Source organism: Malus domestica, chromosome 07, assembly GCF_042453785.1.
Source record: "Malus domestica chromosome 07, GDT2T_hap1".
NCBI lineage: Eukaryota > Viridiplantae > Streptophyta > Magnoliopsida > Rosales > Rosaceae > Malus > Malus domestica.
Window position 1 is genome coordinate 28960269 of NC_091667.1, and position 21924 is coordinate 28982192.

General features: G+C 36.8%; 2 long non-coding RNA genes and 1 pseudogene across 3 annotated transcripts; 1 reads left to right on the forward strand and 2 right to left on the reverse strand.

Annotated features, from left to right (window-relative positions):
• Positions 1 to 3932: 3932 nt before the first annotated feature.
• LOC139197452 (uncharacterized) lies at positions 3933 to 4866 on the forward strand. Of its 2 annotated transcripts, none has more exons than XR_011582885.1 (3): positions 3933 to 4198; positions 4292 to 4409; positions 4509 to 4866. It is a non-coding gene; the product is annotated as an uncharacterized lncRNA (long non-coding RNA). The 2 variants fall into 2 exon arrangements; XR_011582886.1 differs by having other exon boundaries at positions 3933 to 4115.
• A 500-nt stretch (positions 4867 to 5366) lies between these two features.
• LOC103410395 (uncharacterized) lies at positions 5367 to 8677 on the reverse strand. Its single transcript, XR_011582884.1, has 3 exons — positions 8131 to 8677; positions 5705 to 6000; positions 5367 to 5539 (listed from the first exon to the last, which is right to left on the reverse strand). It is a non-coding gene; the product is annotated as an uncharacterized lncRNA (long non-coding RNA).
• Positions 8678 to 10923: 2246 nt separating this feature from the next.
• Positions 10924 to 12824, reverse strand: LOC114826120 (importin subunit alpha-1a-like; annotated as a pseudogene).
• Positions 12825 to 21924: the final 9100 nt, after the last annotated feature.

The following is a 21924-nucleotide window of genomic DNA, read 5'->3' on the forward strand; positions in this document are numbered from 1 at the left end:
ACTGTTAGTTCTCCCGTTAAGTGATGACGTGGCGCCCATGTGGACAATGATTGGGCGCCGCATGTCATTAAAAATATTAAAAATATTTATATTAAAAAAAAAAAAAAACATAATTCCCTTCTTCTTCCCTGCAACCCGCACCCTCCCAGCTTTTTCTTTCTTATGTTCTTCTTCTTCTTTTTCTTCTTTCTTCTTCTTCTTCTTCTTCTTTCTTATCTTTAGGATTTAAAAAAATTTAAAAAATAAAATTCTACCCATCCCGACCCCCCCTCCCTCCTTCTCCCTCCCTTATCTTCAAGATTTAAAAATTTAAAACAAAAAAAATAAAAAATCTGGGCAAACCCATCCCGACCCCCTCCCTCTTTCTCCCTCCCTTCTCTTCCCTGCACCCATCCTCCCCACACACTCACCCATTCCCCTCCTTCTCCCTCCCTTCTCTCATCTGCAGTCCACACGAAGCTCTCTCACCCTCCCTCCAATCCTTAACCCTAACATTGATCTGGTATAAAAAAATTAAAATCTGGAATTGCAGGTCGTCGGACTTGATGGGTCCTCAAGGAGCCTTCGATCTCCGCCATAACCACCGTGTCGACGGTGCTTGACCTCCTCCCAGTGGCTTCGGAGGGAGGGGTGGGAGGGCTCGGTGTGGATTGTAGAGGAGAGAAGGGAGGGAGAAGGAGGGGAATGGGTGGGTGTGCGGGGATGATGGGTGCAAGGAAGAGAGGGGAGGGAGAAGGAGGAAGGGTGTCGGGATGGGTGAAAGCCCATATTTTTTTTTTTAATTTTTAAATCCTGAAGATAAGAAAGAAGAAGAAGAAGAATAGAAGAAAGAAAAGGAAAAAAAAACCGAATCTGGGAAGAAGAAGAAGAAAAATCTGGGGAGGGTGCGGGTTGCAGGGAAGAAGAAGGGGATTATGGTTTTTTTTTTTTTTAATATAAATATTTTTTAATGACACGTGGCGCCCAATCATTGTCCACATGGGCGCCACGTCATCATTTAACGGGAGAACTAACAGTTTGACTAATGGATGTATGAAACTGTCCCAAAATTAACACTTTAGGTATGACTCTGGGATGAAAAAAAATTTGATGTACTAAATGTTGAAAACCACGAAACATGAGGGTAGTAAACAGTCTTTTTCCCATAATTATATATATATATACATATATAATTTTAAATTAAATTTTATACCCCTAAAAAGTATAATAATTATACGAACATAATAAATAGATTTAAATCTACTTAATAAATATATATATATATATATATATATACACACACCATTGAACTTGATGGGATACGAATTATACGAAACTAATTTCAACGATCCAACCGTCAAACTTGTTTGTATATGCTTCGAGATTGCATCATTAAAAAATCGCAAAAAAAAAAACATTCAGAGAATTCAAGTAACCGAACAAAACTTTTCAAAGGTTATAAAACGAAAAATCATGATTTAACTGTTATTTTAACTCGGATTTTGATGATTTTTTACAGCTACACTCCTTGACCTTATATGAATACAATGAATGAATTCGATCTTCAATTTAAAATATTTACACTAGTGGATATCTTATGTTATACTTAATGAAAGTATGAATAAACTCTTAAGTGTTAGTGAATCTATTGTTTTGATGGGATACGCATTCTACGAAACTAGTTTCAACGATCCAACCGTCAAACATGTTTGTATATACTTCGAGATCGCATATGCCAAAAATTGCAAAAAAAAAAAAAACATTCAGAGATTAAGTAACCAAACAAAACTTTTTGACGGTTATAAAACGAAAAATCACGATTTAATGGTTATTTTAACTCCGATTTTGATGATTTTTTACAACTACACTCCTTGACCCTATATGAATACAATGAATGAATTCGATCTTCAATTTAAAATATTTACACTAGTGGATACCACAAAATCTTATGTTATACTTAATGAAAGTATAAATAAACTCTTAAATGTTAGTGAATCTATTGTTTTGATGGGATACGCATTCTACAAAACTAGTTTCAACTATCCAACCGTCAAACATGTTTGTATATACTTCGAGATCGCATACGCCAAAAATTACAAAAAACAAACATTCAGAGATCAAGTAAAGGGACAAAACTTTTTGACGGTTATAAAAAGAAAAATCACGATTTAACGGTTATTTTAACTCCGATTTTGATGATTTTTTACAGCTACACTCTTTGACCCTATATGAATATGATGAATAAATTTGATCTTCAATTTAAAATATTTACACTAGTGGATACCACAAAATCTTGTTATACTTAATGAAAGTAGGAATAAACTCCTAAGTGTTAGTGAATCTATTGTTTTTATGGGATACACATTCTACAAAACTAGTTTCAACGATCCAACCGTTAAACATGTTTGTATAAACTTTGAGATCGCATACGCCAAAAATTGTAAAAAACAAACATATAGAGATCAAGTAACGGGACAAAACCTTTCGACGGTTATAAAAAGAAAAATCACGATTTAACGGTTATTTTAACTCCGATTTTGATGATTCTTTACAGCTACACTCCTTGATCCTATATGAATAGGATGAATGAATTCGATCTTCAATTTAAAATATTTACACTAGTGGATACCAACAAATAGATGATAAGTATAACATTACTCGTATGTAAACACCATTGTCTTATGCAGTCTAAGTTGTTGGATGGAGAAGCTTAAGATAACTTCAAATTATTGTTGACAGATAATATTGTCATTTTTTATCATGATAATTATCTATTAACAATTTATTGGAATTATCTTGGCATTTTCCTATGTAAGATATTTGAAAAAAAAAGAAGTCAAGGAGCCTGTGAGTTGGCTTTTATTCCATAATCCGGATCAAACCCAAACAAGGAGCCACATTAAGGGCTATCCTAGGCTGTAGCCTAGGTAGCTTTTGTTAGAAAATAAAATTCTACATGTAATTTTTATTGATTTTCGAATGTAGTTCATCATATATTTAGTAACTGATTCAAATTATTTCGGTTTAATTATATAATACAGTTTACAAACTATCTTTTTTTCTCACATCTTTTTTCTCATCGCTTCTTATACATGTACAAGTTTGAATTTGTTTGAATAACGAAAGTTCTTGGCTCATCTTGTGAAAAATTTCTTAAGCTAGCTGATATTGTAAAAAATATTGTATCAAGTTTCTTTGTTTATAAAGATTTAAATCTTTAAGCTAGCCCATCCGGTGAAAAATTTCTAGCTCCGCCCATTGATCACACCAAATGAAAATTCACATTTCAATGATCCAGTGAAAAGGTTGAACATTTCTTGACATCAAATATTACTATATATTAATGTCAATGGGTGCATTTTTATATTAAGAGAAAGATAAAAAAAGATAACGTGAGAGGAAATGATGAAAATAGATGAAAAAAATGATGAGAGAGAATCCTAATTCATTATACATTGGCTTTGGTTTGAGAAATCGAGGGGGATCACGTCACCGATCACGTCTCATCTAATATTTTGAACATGCAGACGGGCGATCAGATACAGCTATGGGAACCTAGTCTCTTTTTTTTGGAAGAAAGTTATCTTCTCCAGACACATATAATACAAAAATATTATTATGTATGACTTCTATTTTTTAAAGTGCAATGTTTTGAAAAACCATACACTCGCCATCAATTTTATTAACTTTAATCTTTTTTGTTGAGGGTTGATTACTTAAGTAAAAAAAATAGCATTTTGGATCTTTGACTTTAGGTTATAAGTATCAGATAGTGAATTCAAACTCGAATACTATCCAATTGTTGAAATTCAAACAAAGCTAAAGAAAATTGAAGAAATGAGGTTTTTTCATCGATTCTTTAATCATATTCACATAATAATTATCATATCATACCTTAAAATTGAAACCGTAAAAGCTGATTCTTTACATGAATATCAACCATGGGTCTTGAAATGTCCAAACAATGTCCTTTCTTGGAGTCCCGAGTCCAAAACTTCTTATAATACTCAGTGTAAGTGTAGCCTCTATATATGGCTACATATCCATTCTCTGTGAGAGTTTTTGCTGGGCTTATCAGAGCATCGTCTTCAGGGCAGAAGAATGAAGCTACTGAAAGCCTTGCTCTATCAATATGGGTAACGGCTCGATGCCACACACTTTGTAAATCCCATTACTTAGGGCATGCATCATCCAATAATTTTGAATTTACAATTACATTGTAAGCACAACGTTTTTTCTTTTGAACGAACTTACGTTTTGAGAAAATCTCACTCACGATCAATTTAATTTACATTTTGATCTCTATTGACAGGTAAGCTTGGGTGATGAGAAATACATAAGGTCCTGAATATTTTGTGTTCGTGGCAGCACTTACACGTGATCAGTCTACTGTACACCAGATTTCTCATGTTTTAGACCCCATTGGATGGGTATGAATCCAAATTTATGACATACAAGCAACATAAAATCACTTTATTATAACTATTTTTTCGTAACATATGAAAATCTACTTATGGTGAAAATTCCAGATGCGATCACCATATCAGAAACCAAACAATATGGATGGAGATAGCAGCATACCACTGGCAAAGTTATACTCAATTCTTCTTAAGAAACTCAATGACATAGGTGTTGAAAGCGGAGCGGATGACTCGGAAGCCTTGGTATCCAGATCCCTTAGCCAAGGCCTCAAACTCCTTTTCCGTCCTCTCTTTTCCGCCGGGGTTGTGAGCTAACAAGATCACGTCGATATGGACAACTCCCTTGATGGCAAGGCTGCTGTCCGGAGCTACTGGAAGACAGCACATTCAGCAAGAATCACCTTCCCATTGTCGGGTAGCGCGGTATAGCAGTTCTTCAAAATTTCAAATAATGCTCGTCACTCCATTCGTGACATATCCACTGTGAGATTGCATACGCAATTTGATAGTAGTTCCAAATATATTAAGAAACTAAGCTTAAGTGTTGAGAATGAGTCACACATTGATAGGAGGAGGGATCTTACACGGGCTTATAAAGGGTTGTGCTACTTTCTATATTGCCAATTGGTTTTATGGTAGAACCTCAACTTTTTTTTATGTTATTAGAGCATGTTGTCCCACGGCTAAAGCCTAATAGCCACACACGGCCCACATCACGCTGATGTGTTGTCCACGTGTTAGACTTAAAAATTCGCTACACGTGAGGGGGCGTGTTGAGAATGAGTCTCACATTAATGGGAGGAGGGACATGCGGCCCACGTCATGCCAATGTGTTGTTCACGTGTTAGACTTGAAAATTCACCACATGTGAGGGGACGTGTTGAGAATAAGTCTCACATTAATGGGAGGAGAGACATGACACAGACTTATAAGAGTTTAGACTACTCCCTATATTGCCAATTGATATTATGGTGGAACCTCAACTTTCTTCAATAAGAAATTGATATTACTACAAAATAGTCATCGACTCTCTTTTTGATACATAATAACTCACCTTCACGAAAATTGCATCTCCCTTTAGAACACTTACAAACATGTCTCCTCCAACATGCTCATGTCTCCTCCAACATGCTCTTCACCTATATCAAACATCCATAGATCTCATATTCATCAGGATAAAGGATAAATAGTACAAACATAAGCAATATTTGAGGAGGAGAAATCAAAGTTGAGAAAGATCGAGGTAAAGGTGAATGTTTTTTAAGTAATTGTACTACAAACATTATTAGAATTGAAGAACATACCAAAATATTAGGGAGCATCTTCCATGATATGAGGCAAATCGAAATTAATACCCTTAATCGAGGGGTACTTAGAAATGATCATGTTAACGACAGCGTGGGTGCCACCACCAACATCAACAATGGATGTGAGGCCCTCAAAGCCTTTGGAGATCTCAAAAGTTTCTTCATGGTAAGGGTAGAGTGGTTAGCCATTCCCCGGTTGAAGGCCTTGATGAATCTAGGGTCAGTACCATGGTACTCGAAAGCAGTCATTCCATAGGCCTTGTTGAATAGAATTCCTCCTTCAAGAACTGCATCTTTCGAGTGGTACATGCATAAACCCAAAACAAGCACACATGTCAGTCTCACAACCAAAGCATACATTATGTGTAAAATGATGAACGACACGTCCTTTGAACAGTCATATGGTCATGGCTCATATGTGACCCGCTTAACTCACAAGCATCAAATGCTATGGAAAGGGATCCTCCCGGATCCCTTCCTCCTAATCCACCAAATCAGAGAATTTGTGTCGTTGAAAATTGATCAAACGGTTGAAGTTATTATAACTTTTAAAGTAGACCTCTGTTTGTAATTGTTTGATCAATTTTCAACAGCATGGATTCTCTGATTTGATGGATTAGGAGGAAGGGATCCGAAGAAGATCCATTTCCAAATGCTATGGGCTTGTTAAAATAATTATTTTATTCATGTGGATTATGTCATTTAGCAAAGTAGTTTCCTTTCTTACACTACAATTTCATTTCCGGCGTTTTTATGAAAATGATGGAGGAAGGGATTTAAATTTCGCCTCTAGCAAATTTACCTAACTCATATCGGCGCCTTATGGAAGAATAGAATAGTTAAAACATAGAGTTAAAGTTCTAAAAAGCGTTAAACGCTAATCAGGCGAGGTCTGGGTGGGCTAAACGAGTGCATTAACATGTCTAAATGCAATTTCTTAATTTTCAAATTTTTTGAGATTAATTGAGAATGATGACTAACTGCTTAGTGTCAAGTCGCATATGAGGCAATGAGAATTTTTAGAACATTCGAAAAATATTATAAGAAAGAAACTTTTTCATAGTGAAACACTGGTGTGGTTGGTGAGGTGGTACCAGCTAAGGGTGGGCACGGGCCGGGCCGGGCTTAATTTTGAAGGGACCGGACCTGGGTTCAAAGGAAACGGGCCGAGCCGGGTCGGGAATTACATTGTCTAATATAGGAACCGAACCTTACCTGGCCCGATTGATACGGGCCGGTTCAGGCCGGGTCCACATGTCCCTTTTCTTTTCTTTTTTTTTTTTGAAAAAAATAAATAAAATTTGAAGAGATTGCAAAACAACATTAAAGGGTCCTTGATCTAAAAGTGGCTTGTTTACATCAATTGCAATGAAGAAGATCCCCTTATTCCTGCAATGAGGAAGATCCCCTTACATCAATTATGAGTTAAAACTCAAACTCTTTAAGATAAATTTATCATGTAACTGAAGGACATAGGTAATATATTTGCAGTCCTATATACAAGGTTTGAAAATGTACAAATATCAAGTCCAGCTTATGGCTACGACTCGTTAAGAGTCTGACTCTCGAGCACAAGTAACAATCTGCAGTAGCAAACCAGTTTAATGTGTAATTCATCTGCTACACATTAAGTTAATTAATCTGTGCTTGGGTGTGTGAGTGTCACCCTTCAAATTCATGCAGTATGAGAAAACTAGCTAAGGTTTTGTCAATGTTCAAGCTAACAGGATAGCTGCTCCACCAATGGATTAGATGTTATTTTTTGCAGAGGAAATGAAAGGGAAGGACAATAAGCATATCAGAATCAGAGCTTTGAAAATCGCTTTGTAGTGTAATGAGCATATCAGAGCTTTTTAGTGGGAATAATACCATAACCAAAATCTTAAAAAAAGCAAAATGCCAATCGTTCTCTGAAACCCACAAAAATCCATAAGTTTACAGAGACTAAGAAAAATCAAAGAAAGAAGAAGACCCACTGCTAGAACGAGCATTTCAGAGCTCCATAGTAAGTGGGATTTCATATAGCAAGCACATTGAGGCCTATCAGAGGCCTAAACCTGAACAAACAGTACGAAGAAGATGGAGAGAGATACCCACCAGAAGAGAGAGAAACTCAAAACCCAGCAAAGCAAAACAAAACCCAGAATGCAAAATCGCAGAGCGATTAGGGTTTTCTGCTTGCAAGCTATGACTTTTGGGGTCCTTGGAAATAAGAGTATAGCTATATATCTATATCCTACACTGCCTAAATGGTGGCAACAGATCAATCATCAATCCACAATGCAATTCAAATTTTAAGAAAATCCGAAATGGTGGCAACAAGATTCAATCATCAATCTACAAATTCTAAATTAAAACCCCTAAAATCCCTACACCAGATACTCACAATTTCACATTAATAATAAAACCTAATTCAAAATTACCAAAATTTTAGAGGGATGATGGTTGGTAGTGGTACTAGACCACTGGTGGTAGCAGTGTTCCTCGATGGTGGTGTGGTCGCGACGGCGGAGGTGGTGCCGTTGTGTTGGTCGTGACAGCGCTGTGAGAGTCTGAGAGTTAGAGCTCGATGGTGGTTGGGTCGCGACGGCGGAGGTGGTGGTGTTGTGTTGGTCCCGACGGCGGTAAGCAGTGAGCACTGTGAGTGTGAGTGAGAGTCTGAGAGTTGGAGTCGATGGAAGGGACATGGAGAGTTTGAGAGTCCGAGAGACTGAGGGTGATTCTGGAACTCGGGAGGCGGAATTGGCTAGGGTTGAAACTAACGATTGGGATTGGATTGAGAGATGATATCTTAAATCTCGTTCGTCCATTGTAATACAAACGGGCCGGTCTGAGTACCCGCGGTTCTTATATTTTTGGAACCGGCCCGAACCTAAAACTTCAAAGGCCCGCCCCGCCCCGTCCCGTTCTGTTTTTACAAAATTAAGACTCGGCCCGTACTCGTCCCGGACCTTGATTACCCGTCCCAACCCGCGATTCCTGTACCCATTTGCCCACCCCTAGTACCAGCTTTCCACTCATTTTGGTTATGCGGCAATCCTAAAATAGGTGAGCGGTCATCACCAATCCATTATTACGAATCTTGTTCGAGTACGACGTATATGTCGTCTATTTATTATCCTACCTGAAGATCAAAGAAAGAAATATATGTCGACTGTTTATATCCCAATCACTCTAAATAGTCAAAAAGTTAGGCATCGTCCTCTCGAGTCTTCTGCCTTCCGTTAAAACTGAACTAATCATACTGCAAAGTATTTTAGCTCAATCACCTTAAAATGACGATAACAGTCACCACTTTATTACCATTAAATTTCTAAATCTGTTTAATCATAAATATAAATCTCAAAATTTAACCACAAACACACCCACTCAAATTAAACAGCTTCACCGAAGAATCATTCAGAATTTTTAAAACTCGGACAAGAATGATCAATTTCCAATTATGTCCGTCCCCACGACCAAATTGGCCAAAAGTAATGTGAACAAAAGAGACCATGTTAGTAAAGGATAATGCTAGGTAAATTAATTTTTGTGTAATGCTAGAAAAACTAAATATTCAAATTCAATTTAGTAAATTAAATGACATAGAAGTTGATAATTGAATTATCAGTTAAGTGTTAATTAATGTGCGGATAATGTTAGAGAGACTAAATTTGTAAAGAAAATTTACAAACTAGATGATGTATCATCAATATGAATGAACACATTTACCAACGCTTGAGTAATTTAGTTTACAAAATTTTGTCTAAAAATTTAGTCTCTCTATCATTACCCTTAATGTGTTTATTTTTTATTAGTAACACATCATTTAATTTATAAATTTAGTCTATCTAGTATTACTCTTAATTTTTAGACTAATTTTTTAAAGAAATATGAACAAATTTAATGATAACTTACAAATCCAAACTTTCTTATCAAAAATTGCTTCGAGAGATATTTGTTGATTTTTCTCTCGAATTTGTATGGAGCTGTCAATTTCTTTATAAACTAAATTTAGCCAATTACTCCCCCTAAACTTTTATAATTAACAAATTTTTCGCCTGAACTTTAATTTTATAATTGCAAAAAGATATTTTTATCCCTAATGTAGACAACATAATTGTTTTTTTCTTCTTCTTCTCTTCCGCTAATTCACTCCGCACACTTTTTGTTTGAATTTTAAAATTTAGGAGAAAATTTTCAATTATAAAAGTTCAGGGGGTAATCAGCTAAAGTTAAAACTTAGGGGGTAATTTGGTCAATTCTAAAAATTTAAGGAAGTAATCGGCAATAAAAAATTGACAGCTCTTTACAAGTTCAGGAAAAAGATCAACCAACACCTCTTTCTTCAATACATGTCATACTCAATGGGCTATAGGTAGCGTTTGGTACGCGGACGGGACGGGACGGGATGGGACGGGACGGGACGGGACGGGACGGAACGGATGTTCTGTGTTATGTTTGGTACGCGCGGGACGGAACAGGACGGTTGTTCCATCTTGCGTTTGGTAACACATGGACGGAACGGAACCAAAAGATTAAAATGACTAAAATACCCAAAACCCTTCTTACGCACAGAACATCGCCACTGCTGCTTCTTCTTCGTTCCACTCTCTTCTCTCACCCTCCAAACCCAACACTCATCGCCACCCCTTCTATTCTCTCACCCACCACACTCATCGCCACCCCTTCTATTCGGATCACCAATCGCAGAGCAAATCCTGCAAAAGTATGCATCTCTACAATGCATGGCTGCCTCCACCGGTGGCCGAGGAGTCGAAGAAAGAGAAGGAGTCCTTCTCCTGGGTCGTCTCCTCCGTCAAGAACTCGTACAAACCCGACGACCCTGAATCCGTCTATGCTACTCTCAAATGGGTTTCTGTTATCGACCTGTGAGTTCACTCAATTTACTCTCTTTCTGTATATTTTCGTTAAATTTATGGTTTTTCTGAACTATTTTCTTGTTTTGCTGTTGGGTTTGTTTTAAATTCTGCTTATTTAAATTGGTTTTTTGTTAAATTTGAAAATCCGAATTACTTTTGTTCATCATTTCAATAATATACTCGAGCTTTGTAAGCAATGAATGTGTTAGTGTTACTGTAAAATCATATTGAAGTTGCCAAGTTGGATATATAATTTGTTATGCAGTTTCGTCAAGGCGAAAAGTGAAGTATCCTTGGAAGATGTAACTGCCCTTGTTGAATTTGGATTGGAATTGTTTTATGTATCGCAAAATAAGCTTTATGCCCAGGTAATACTTTGTATAGCTGATTTTTACTTAAATTCATTATTCATTAACATGCTTGTCGTCATTATTCTTAAATGTGGGTTTGATTTGTATTGATTAGGTTCAGCAGGCAAGGAAGAGCTTGATGTTGGATGATAACCTAGGAAGAAACAACAGCTCATTAAATCCAAATGCAGAAACAGAAATGTTACAACGGCAAAGGGAAAATCTGTCTGTTATTCAAGTAAACTTAAAATTCTGTTATGCCCAACTACAATTGTTCCCCCTTTAGCTCCATTTCATCTGTCTAGAGAGCAAAGATGTTCACCATTCTCTATAGGGGCAACCAAAGAGAGAATAACATGCTGAGCCACATATCATCTATAAACATCTATGTGGGAAACAAGACAACTAAAAAGCCAAAGAGCAAACAACCTGAGTTTGCATATCATCTCCAGTAACAATATTTCCAACTGTGCGGAGAGCAGGAATGAGAACAGAAGGGGATGGATGCCTGGAACAATGCTTAGGAAGGTCAGAATTTTCAGAACATAACAATAAGGGAAGAAATACGAACAGGGAACTGTAAGCACCCACATTAAAAGCTCAACAAGCCGGGGGCACACTCCAGATTCAATAACAGCTTGGATCTTGTCATTTGTACCATCAGAAAGATAAGAAAGAGCCCAACAAGCATCAGTCAAAACTTCTTCATCGTTTGAATGAATCAAACGAGCAAGAGCTGGAAGGGCAGGCTTAACCTGAAACAAAAATAGAAAATAAAAAACTCAAACAGCCATTCTTGGTATGGACACAACCTGAATTGACTTCCCTACAATAGGACCTATGTTGCCAACATATTACAACAGACGGTACTACCAAAGCCATATAACACCTAAATGACTAAGTTCAGAATCTTTCAAGTTAAACATAACTAAAAAACCCTAACCTGATCAAATGGAGGCTGTGGTTTGCCCCTGCAAAAATTTGACAGTGTCCAAGTTGCGTTTCTCAGCATAGAGAGCTTTGCATTCTCATTAAGCTGCGAAAGCAATGGAAGCAAAGCCCCATTACCAAGTACAAGATCACGGCATCTAGGGGAATCACCAGCAACATTTCCCAGTGCCCAAACAGCCTGCAAGTTAAAGAAGACAAAGGAAATGAATAAATGACGGTCAACATCTACAGTAATCAGCATGCATCTAACAACCGCTCAAAGGAGTAAAACTATTTCCGCACCGATCACAATCGCCTACCCACAACTCTTAAGTCTGATGAACTCTCCAAAGAATCAAACCTAAAACCGACAGTTACTCGGGCAATAAATTTCGATCGTATGCACTAAAATTAGCTTCCATTTCAGCTAAACGCCTGAATTAAAATTGAATGTATTTGATAAACACAGTAACCAATTAATCAATCCAAATCCAATAAAACACAAAGTGACCAAGAGCGTACATTCATCTTAATCAGTAAAATCCCAATTTAACAAACCCTACAAATCAATTCAATCAAACCCCCAAATCAGCCAAAAATCAAACATTAGGTTTCACCTTCTTATCCAGACCGGAGGAGTGAAGACTGGAGGACAACTGCTGAGGTTGAAGCCCCTCGCGGCGCTTCTTCTGGAGGCTCTCTTCTCGACGGTTCTTCCTGATCTCCACCATGTTGTCCTCCCTCCGACGCCGCCCCTCCTCCGCCCACAGCCACCTTGTACCTGTTCCGGCGGACCTCCGCCCTCGCGTTCGGCCTCAACGACATATTTTCAATTCAAATCAAGAATCGGAAGCCCTAGGAGAGAGAGATAGGGAAAGCTGCTACACGGAAGAGTTGCGAATGGGAGATGTAGAGCTGCTACACGGAAGAGGACGAGGATGAAGGTTGCGAAGGGGAGATGCAGAGGTGAAGATGCTACACGGAAGAAGACGAGGAGGAAGGTTACGAAGGGGAGATGCAGAGGTGAAGAGGCTACACGGAAGAAGATGAGGAGGGAGGTTGCAAAGGTGTTCACAGCGGCTGAGAAGAAGAGAAATAGTTTTTAGGGTTTGTTATTTGATTTTGATGCTGTAAATTTTGAAAAAGACAAGGGGCATTTTTGTCCTAAAATGTTAAAGTTTTCTGTCCCACGGACGTGGAACAACCCGTTCCAGGGGTGGGAGGTGGAACCAAAAATCATGAAAAACTTGTCCCGTGGAACGCCTCGTCCCACTCATTTTAGGCGTACCAAACGCGGGACGGAACGCCTCGTTCCACCCTGTTCCGTCCCGTCCCGCGTACCAAACGCGCCCTAAACTTTTATAATTAACAAATTTTTCGCCTGAACTTTAATTTTATAATTGCAAAAAGATATTTTTATCCCTAATGTAGACAACATAATTGTTTTTTTCTTCTTCTTCTCTTCCGCTAATTCACTCCGCACACTTTTTGTTTGAATTTTAAAATTTAGGAGAAAATTTTCAATTATAAAAGTTCAGGGGGTAATCGGCTAAAGTTAAAACTTAGGGGGTAATTTGGTCAATTCTAAAAATTTAAGGAAGTAATCGGCAATAAAAAATTGACAGCTCTTTACAAGTTCAGGAAAAAGATCAACCAACACCTCTTTCTTCAATACATGTCATACTCAATGGGCTATAAGTAACGCGAAAGCATTTCACATCATTCGACTATGATATATTGTTCGGTTGGATTTGGAGTGGTAGGTTGGATCTGTATACATCACTTCGAGCATAAGGATTACCTAGTAAAGTAAGAAGAAATACAAGAAGAAGTAAAACTCTTCAATCCAACATAACAAGGGAGAATTGGAAAAAAAAAATAGTGAATTGCTCCTCTGAAGTCCTTGTAGCCGGTGATAGAGCATAATTTACAATAAGGTCTTCCTTCTTTATTTATTTCTCTTAATTTCTGGTGTTTGAAAAGATTTAAGTTCAAACTTTTTGTCCATAGTTATTGATCCGGCAAAACAAGTTATGTAATTCAAGCAATTGTGAAATGAAACAAAGAGGCTGGAATGGCATTGGACAAATACACGTGATATTTATAAAAGAGTAATTTGCGTAGAACGTGTTTATCGTTATTGTGATATTTCAATTCAATAATGCAAAACATCTTTAAAATTTTACACATAACATTATATAACAAAAATAAAATGTCATGATAAATACGTTTATGTAAGTTCTTATCAAGCATCATATATTTACGTAGGACAAGGATTGTCTGCCCTCCTTGTTCCCGTGCCCTCCCATGCCCTCATGTTTTGTGTGGTCATGGTTAAGCCACGTCAACATTTTATATTGTTTTTTTTTATAAAGATAATAAGACAAAAATGAATAGTAATATAAAATGTTGACGTGGCTTAACCGTGAGCACACAAACAGGAGGGCATGGAAGGGTACGAGAACAAGGAGGGCAGACAATCCTTGTCCATTTTCGTAAAGCTCGAAAAGGTAGATAGTATATAAAGAACCATATATTTTCGTCAAGCTCAATAAGGTAGATAGCACATACTAATTGAGATGATGTCATTGTCATGGTATGTGTCATCCTGGCTTAATAGATCTATGAAGGAAAATTTAGTATGAAGTTCTATGAACTCGTATAACTTCTATACTCAGCTTAACTTTAAACATGAAATATCTTTATTATTATATTGCATAATTACCATCAAGTATAAAATAAAATTAATAATAAAAAAATTATCAATAAACTCATTCTCAATAATTAAACCCTAATCATTACGTAATCTTTCTCTTATGTTCTATCGTGGAAAAAATCATAAGATGCTCTCATAGAGAAAAACAAGTTTTTTTTTTACAGATGAACGGTAATTTTAAAGTTTTGAATCCTCCAACTTTTATCATTGCCGTCATCATACTACCACCACCACCATCCACCAACCCTACCACCACCGTCATCATCTCCAACATTACTTGTCACATCCATGAAACCTACTTGTACTTCTGCTACTACTGTTGCCAAAACAACAAACAGCGGCTGATCAAGATCAACGGCAAGACAGAAGAAGAGGAGGATGGAAGAGAGATGGCACAGGTTTTCACTAGTACTGCTATCTCTTATATATGATATCAAAACCCTACTTATTGTATGAGTAGTGTTTCTCGGACAAAAGGGGGTTATCCAACTCTTTGGCTCAAGGGGATCAAGCGTATCGGTCCTATTAACTACATTGCAGAAGATGAAGATTGGTACAGAGGAAGGGAAAGAATTGGTAGAGAGAAACAAAAGAGATTGTATTGATTGATTAGAGAAAATGTATACAAAATGAACTTAAGGAAATGATAGCTATACAATTCCTTATATAACCATATAACCTAATTACAATAATACCCTTCTAACTATACTAACCAATCTTATCCTTATGACAACCTACCAACACATTTCAACTAACTATATTCTTCATTACTAAGTAACCATGTCATCACTAATGACTATGGTTAATACTCCCCCCTCAAACTGAACTTGGTGTAGCCAAGTGAAGGTTGAACGAGCTAGAACGTTGAAACTGATCTGGAACTGCAAGACCAAGATGTCTGCAATGCTTCAAGAACACTGCAGAAAACCCCAAACAAATGAATATCATCGGGTGCCAATTACCGCCTTTCCCCTTGAAAATTGAGCCATAAGAAAACTCTTCTTCTCTCCACACCCAACTTCTTCTTCTTTGTCGATCACTCATGCAACGGCTCTTGTATAATGCAAGAAACTATACTTCGATCCACCGATCTTCGAAGTCGAGTGATATAACAACTGTTGGGAATAACAATCTTATCATGGGATCTTGTCATATTGCCCACGATTGCAAGATCAGAAACAACATCATATAATACATTGTTGGCAGGCCATGTTGTGGTGGAAGATTATGCTCACACTGCAGGGGCTGTTGTCGTTCATCAATTCTGCCATGTTGGCTATTTCTCATTTATCGGTGGTGGTTCTGTGATGGCACAGGATGTTCCAAAGTACATGATGGTTGCGGGAGAAAGAGCTGTGCTTTGTGGTCTTGGTCTGAACATACCCAACAAATTTTCGACTATGAACTGAGAAGCCATAGTTGACACTGCCAAGAAACTAAATCTACCAAGGAGAATAACACTCCAAACCACAACACAAATCTCACACTTCTACTAAAGATACCAAATAAGGAGACTGACACTCCATGAACATAACTTTCTTCCAAGATTCATAGAAAAATACCCAAGGAGAATAAAACTCCAAATCATACTGCAACTTAGGAGAATGAAACTCCAAGATTCATAGAAAGAATGACACTTCCTTCTTTAAATCGACAAGCCAAAGAGAATGATACTAGCAGGAAAGATACAAGAAAAAAAAAAAAAACTAATACTTGCAGAGATCAACACATCAAGATTCTACCAAAAAAGCTCCAAATCTTCACTTCAATTAAATCTCAAAAGTACATCAAAGGCCACAGCTTCAAGAAATAAGCAACAAACAAAACCAGTAAACGAATTCACCTGATTTACCAAAATCGCACCACCAAATCTCCAAACAACCATACAGCGCCGTTTCAGATCACCAAACACCCAATCTTCAAGCAGCACCCAAACCAGCGGAAGTCTTCACCAGATCATCAGAATCGTAGAAACTCCCACACGTTGTTGATGCAGAAAGAATAACACTTTCTTGTACCCACACGTTCTTGATGCAGAAAGAATGACACTTTCTGGAAATATTGACACTTTCTTGACTACAAAACTTCGTATTTCAACACATCACCATATCCAATACAATATATGCAGATGAACACAAACACCCAAATCAACACATATATCCCAGATCAATCAGAAAGATCCCACTTTAACATCTTGAGAATTTAGCAACCCAGAAATAAAAAAGTGACTATAATCTTCGAATTAAAGGAATAACAACACCTGAAACAATCACAGAGACACTGAGCAACCCAGAAGAATCCAACACTCTGATTTCGCACCTCTGCAACAACCCTTGAAGACGATAACAGCGGAAAAATCAGGATCGAAAGACTCCGCTCAAATTCTCAAACTTTTATCGAATCCATGGCGCCACGAGGAACAGAGCTCGCCCACGAAGCCTTCGCAGGCGTCCCTCTAGGGTTAGTGGAGAAGGTGTTGGAATTTCTTGCTCAGGAGAGCGATTTCTTCAAGAATGAGACGACGGAGAAGGAGGTCGCATCGATCGCGCGAGCCTTGAGAGAGAGGGAGGTCTCAACGAAAATTTATGATCTCTGATCACAACCCAGAACAAAAATTTACCCAGAAACTACAGAACGAACTGAACGATTGCGGAAGACCAAAGAAATTAACGAAATCTCTAACAGAGTAAAAATAGAAATAGATGAAACTAATGAGAAGTGTAACCACCAGAATCCATGGCGTGAGCCTGGCGGCTCTGATACCATATTAACTACGTTGCAGAAGATGAAGATTGGTACAAAGGAAGGGAAAGAATTGGTAGAGAGAAACAAAAGAGATTGTATTGATTGATTAGAGAAAATGTATACAAAATGAACTTAAGGAAATGATAGCTATACAATCCCTTATATAGCTATATAACTTAATTATAATAATACCCTTTTAACTATACTAACCAATCTTATCCTTATGACAACCTACCAACACATTTCAACTAACTATATTCTTCATTACTAAGTAACCATGTCATCATTAATGACTATGGTTAATAGGTCCAACCATTTACTACATCAACCTAGCAAATCCACGCGTACATTGCTTTTTCTAAATTTTTGGCTACCAGCTATTTCACTTTTAGTTATCCCTTTTAATTAAGTAATGAAAGTTTTTTTCTTTAATTAACATGTTCAGATGTTACTCATACCTAATTAGTAGCTAGTCTTGTTGTGTAGCTGTAAACATGTGAGAGCATAATAATTATTGCACTTCGTTCCATTTTGTTTGCATACTGTTGAGTGTTGATAATTAAGAAAACTCTAATAAACCCTAAATCCTAACCCTTAAAGGATATAGAAAATTCTAATATCATTGTTCCACAAGAAAACCATAAACAAAAATAAACTAATAACTAATTTTCCAACACTTTCTCCCTCCCTTTCCTCCTCCTTTTTTTTTCTTTGAGAAATGTAAAAGAGACTAAATGTGTAGATTAAATTTTGTAAATTAAGTGACATGAAAGTTGATGATTGAACTATTACTTAAGTATTGATTAACGTATTTATTTCTTATTGGTGGGTAACACATCATTTAGTTTGCAAGTTTAATCCCTAACATTACTCTTTTTTTTTTCTTTTTTTTTCTTTCCTCCTTTTTTTCCCTTTTTTTTTCTTTTTTTTTTTCTTTTCCTTTCGTTGCCTTTTCTTTTCCGTTTACAAGTGCAGCATCAAAGCAACTCCAGTGCAAAACCAGCGGGGTGCAAAGGGTGCAGATGTAGTGCGGGAAATAGTGTGGTGATGCAGCTGGTGAAGTGCATATCAGAGCGGCGACGATGCGGAAGTTCATCAGATTGCAATGGTGGTAGAACGAATTTGGGTACAAGCAGACGGAGAGAGTGCAGAGGGTGAGGACAAACTCGATCCGAGTTTGTGGTTCTTGGGTTGAGCAGCAGTGGTGGTGGGGCAGCGAATGCAGGCGACAGGCAAATTGATACCAAATAAAAGAAGCAGATTAAATCTAGAAGGATTAAAACCAAGCTGAAACCAAGTTGAAAATTTGAGTAGACATAACTAACAGACAAATAAACGACTACAAAGCTAGGATGTTAATGAAAATGAAAAAGGGGTGTGATATCCACACACCCTCTTTTACTTCTTACACATTTTTTTAATTTTCGACCGTCGGATCGGATGAATTGAAGAATATCAAAGGACAAAAATCAACAAGGGGTGTGTGAGAAGTAAAAAGAGGTGTGTGGATAGCACATCTTAATGAAAAAATACTACAAATTCGTTGAGACAGTTATATAAAAAACTAAAATAACTCTAGTAGACAAGGAAACGAAACCTTAATGCTAAAATGATAAGTCCAATAAAAAAACATTAAAATACCTAAAACTAATATTTTCCAACAACATTTACATAAATTAGTGCAACATGTACTACAAATTGGTCTGTTTCAAATTAGAACTAGCAAAGCATGTGCATCGTTAAAGTTAACATTGACCCTGCCTCAGTTTAACGATTACCAAGAATAGTTCAAAGTATGGTATCTTTTTTGGTTTTGTTTTTTGGTGAACACAAATTTTATAAACAAAACATGTGCAAAATGCAAAGTATCAACAAAAGCAACAACGAACACGCTCAAGCCAATAAATAAAGCTACCCATAGCACTTAAACTAAGCTGATTACATAAAATAATTGACTTTTTCTAATATACATCATCATACATTTTACTAAAAAACAAAAACAAAGAAAAAAAAAATTAGCTAAGTGAACATTCATACGAGTACTTGAGACACCCACTTTATAAATATTAACTGATGTGACAATATTCAATTATTTCTTGTCTAGTCGCACTATAAAATTATTTAGTCTTACATAAGAAATTTTTGCATCAATTGACTGAACAAAGCGATGTGATATTAGGTTGGTGTCGCTTAATTATTAATATTACAAATTTTACGGTTTATTTTGTCACAATTCGATTCAGTTTAGCTGTTTTATGATTTTTATGCCCACTTCTAAGTATAATAAGCACGTTGGTAAAGACAAGCAAAAGCCTCATAAACACACTCTCTCTAATATAGGAACAAAGGGCTAGAGAGATTTATAAAATTCGTGCAAAATGTCAAATTTGATATCACACGTGATCTATGAATTTAAACCCTCTCACTTGTATATAATTTGAAGGAAATTCTACTTTCGATTTAAGTCGAAAGCAGTGTTGTAGGGACAAATATATTATATGAGAGATGATTTAGGCCATCTCCAACCGAAAGGTCCAGAGGGCCAGAGGGTCGAAAATATCCCTAAAACCGTCTCCAATCGAGGGCTAGGCCAGAGGGCTCTGGAATCTGGGAGGGCCCCACGGGATCGGAGAGGGCTGGAGGGCTGGCTGCTTTCGGCCAGCCAGCCAGCCCCGGGCTGGCTTATTTTTTTTTTTAATGTTTTCTATTGCTGTCGGTTAAAACCGACAGCATTAAACAGGTTTTTTTTTTTTAATAGTTCTACTATTAGTGTCGGTTATAACCGACACTAATAGATAGTTTGAATGTTTTTTAATACAACGGCTAGTAGCCGTTGTATTATTAGGCCTTTTTTTTTTTTTTAAACTTTTTATTTTCCCTTTTTTTTTTCCTTTTCATATTAATCAAATTTTGTTTCATATTTTTTTTCAATTCTATTTTACAAAATTTGTTTCAATTTTTTTTTAAATTCAATTTTTTTCCTATAACTTCTATTTTACAAAATTTGATTCATATTTTATTTCCTATAACTTCTATTTTTCACAAAATTTGTTTCATAATTTTTTTCAATTCTATTTTTTTCCTAGGCCATTTATACAACATTAAATTAAATTAAGTAACATGAAACAACATTAAACAATATGAAATAACATTAAATAGCATTAACCAACATACAAATTATACAACATAAAAAAATATTTAACAACATGAAACTTAAACAACATTTTTAAAAACATTTAACAACATAAAACTTAAAAGCCTACTCCATGCTTCTTTTGGCCCAAAGATGTGCAACAAGATCCTGTTGTAGGTACGTATTTGTGGCACGAGAACGTATCATTCTATAGCGCCTCATATACTCATTTATAGAGATACTACCAGTTCTTGGATTGAAAGGCAAATTAGGCCCATCATATATTTTTGCTAGAGCCCTTCTTGACCTATTTGGATCTTCTTGGTCATCATCGGACTCTCCATCAATATACCCTTCTTGACCTGTTTTGTGTGTTACGCCTTACTTCAGCTTCTTCATCAGACTCCTCATCTTCTCGTCTCATTTTGCGCCCATTTTGTTTCCAATTTGGAATTGGATGAGGACCCCCAATTGGAATTGGATGAAGATCCAAAGTTGGAATTCATTGCAAACTTGAATTGAAAGAGATTGAATTGCAAGAGATTGAATTGAAATAGATTGAATTTAAAGTTGTGTGAATTATAGCCCAATATCCACCCTATTTATAGCAAAAAAAATTCAAATCCAACGGCTAGCTGACGTCAGCATGATGTCAACTACCAACGGCTAGCTGACATCATGTTGACGTCACCTAGCCGTTAGATTTGAATTTAAATTGTAGTTTTTAAATAATAAATTATGTTTGGCCCTATGACCCTTTGGCCCTCGGTTGGAGACGGTTTTTTGTGACAGGGCTAAAACGAGCCCTCTGGCCCTCTGGCCCTCGGTTGGAGACGGAGGCAAATATGGCCCTGTACTGTTCATTAAAATATTAATATCTTGGAGAATCTTGGAGGGCCAGAGGGCTAAAACGAGCCATCTGGCCAGCTATCGGTTGGAGATGACCTTAACACACTATTTTTGGCCCTTTGACTCTCTCTCTCTCTCTCTCTCTCTCTCTCTCTCTCTCTCTCTCTCTCTCTCTCTCTCTCTCTCTCTCTCTCTCTCTCTCTCTCTCTCTCTCTCTCTCAAATTGAATAAATCAAGCAAATATATGTTTGACATAATTAAACAATGGTGTGTAGAGAAAAATAAAAAGGTGTGTATCTTTTGTTTTTTACAAAATAGAATAATCTAAACTACTACTACATAGATAGGAAATCGAACACGAGACCTCAAATGCAAGAACAATAATGCTTTTAACAAACTAAACTACACAATACTTGAGTACTCGCTAGAGAGTACCCAAAATACTTACCCTTTGAAGTGGCCCAATGTAAGTAAGACACTTGCTAAAGCTTAAGTTTTATAAATCTTGTAACCAAACAAAGCCAATGTTCTAAAAATCGGCCAAGCAGCTACCTAAGCGCACGGTGGTGAGATTCCGTAGCGATTTTGGGCAAAACGTCAACAAAATCGAGGAGGGTTTAGGTGGTACTAGG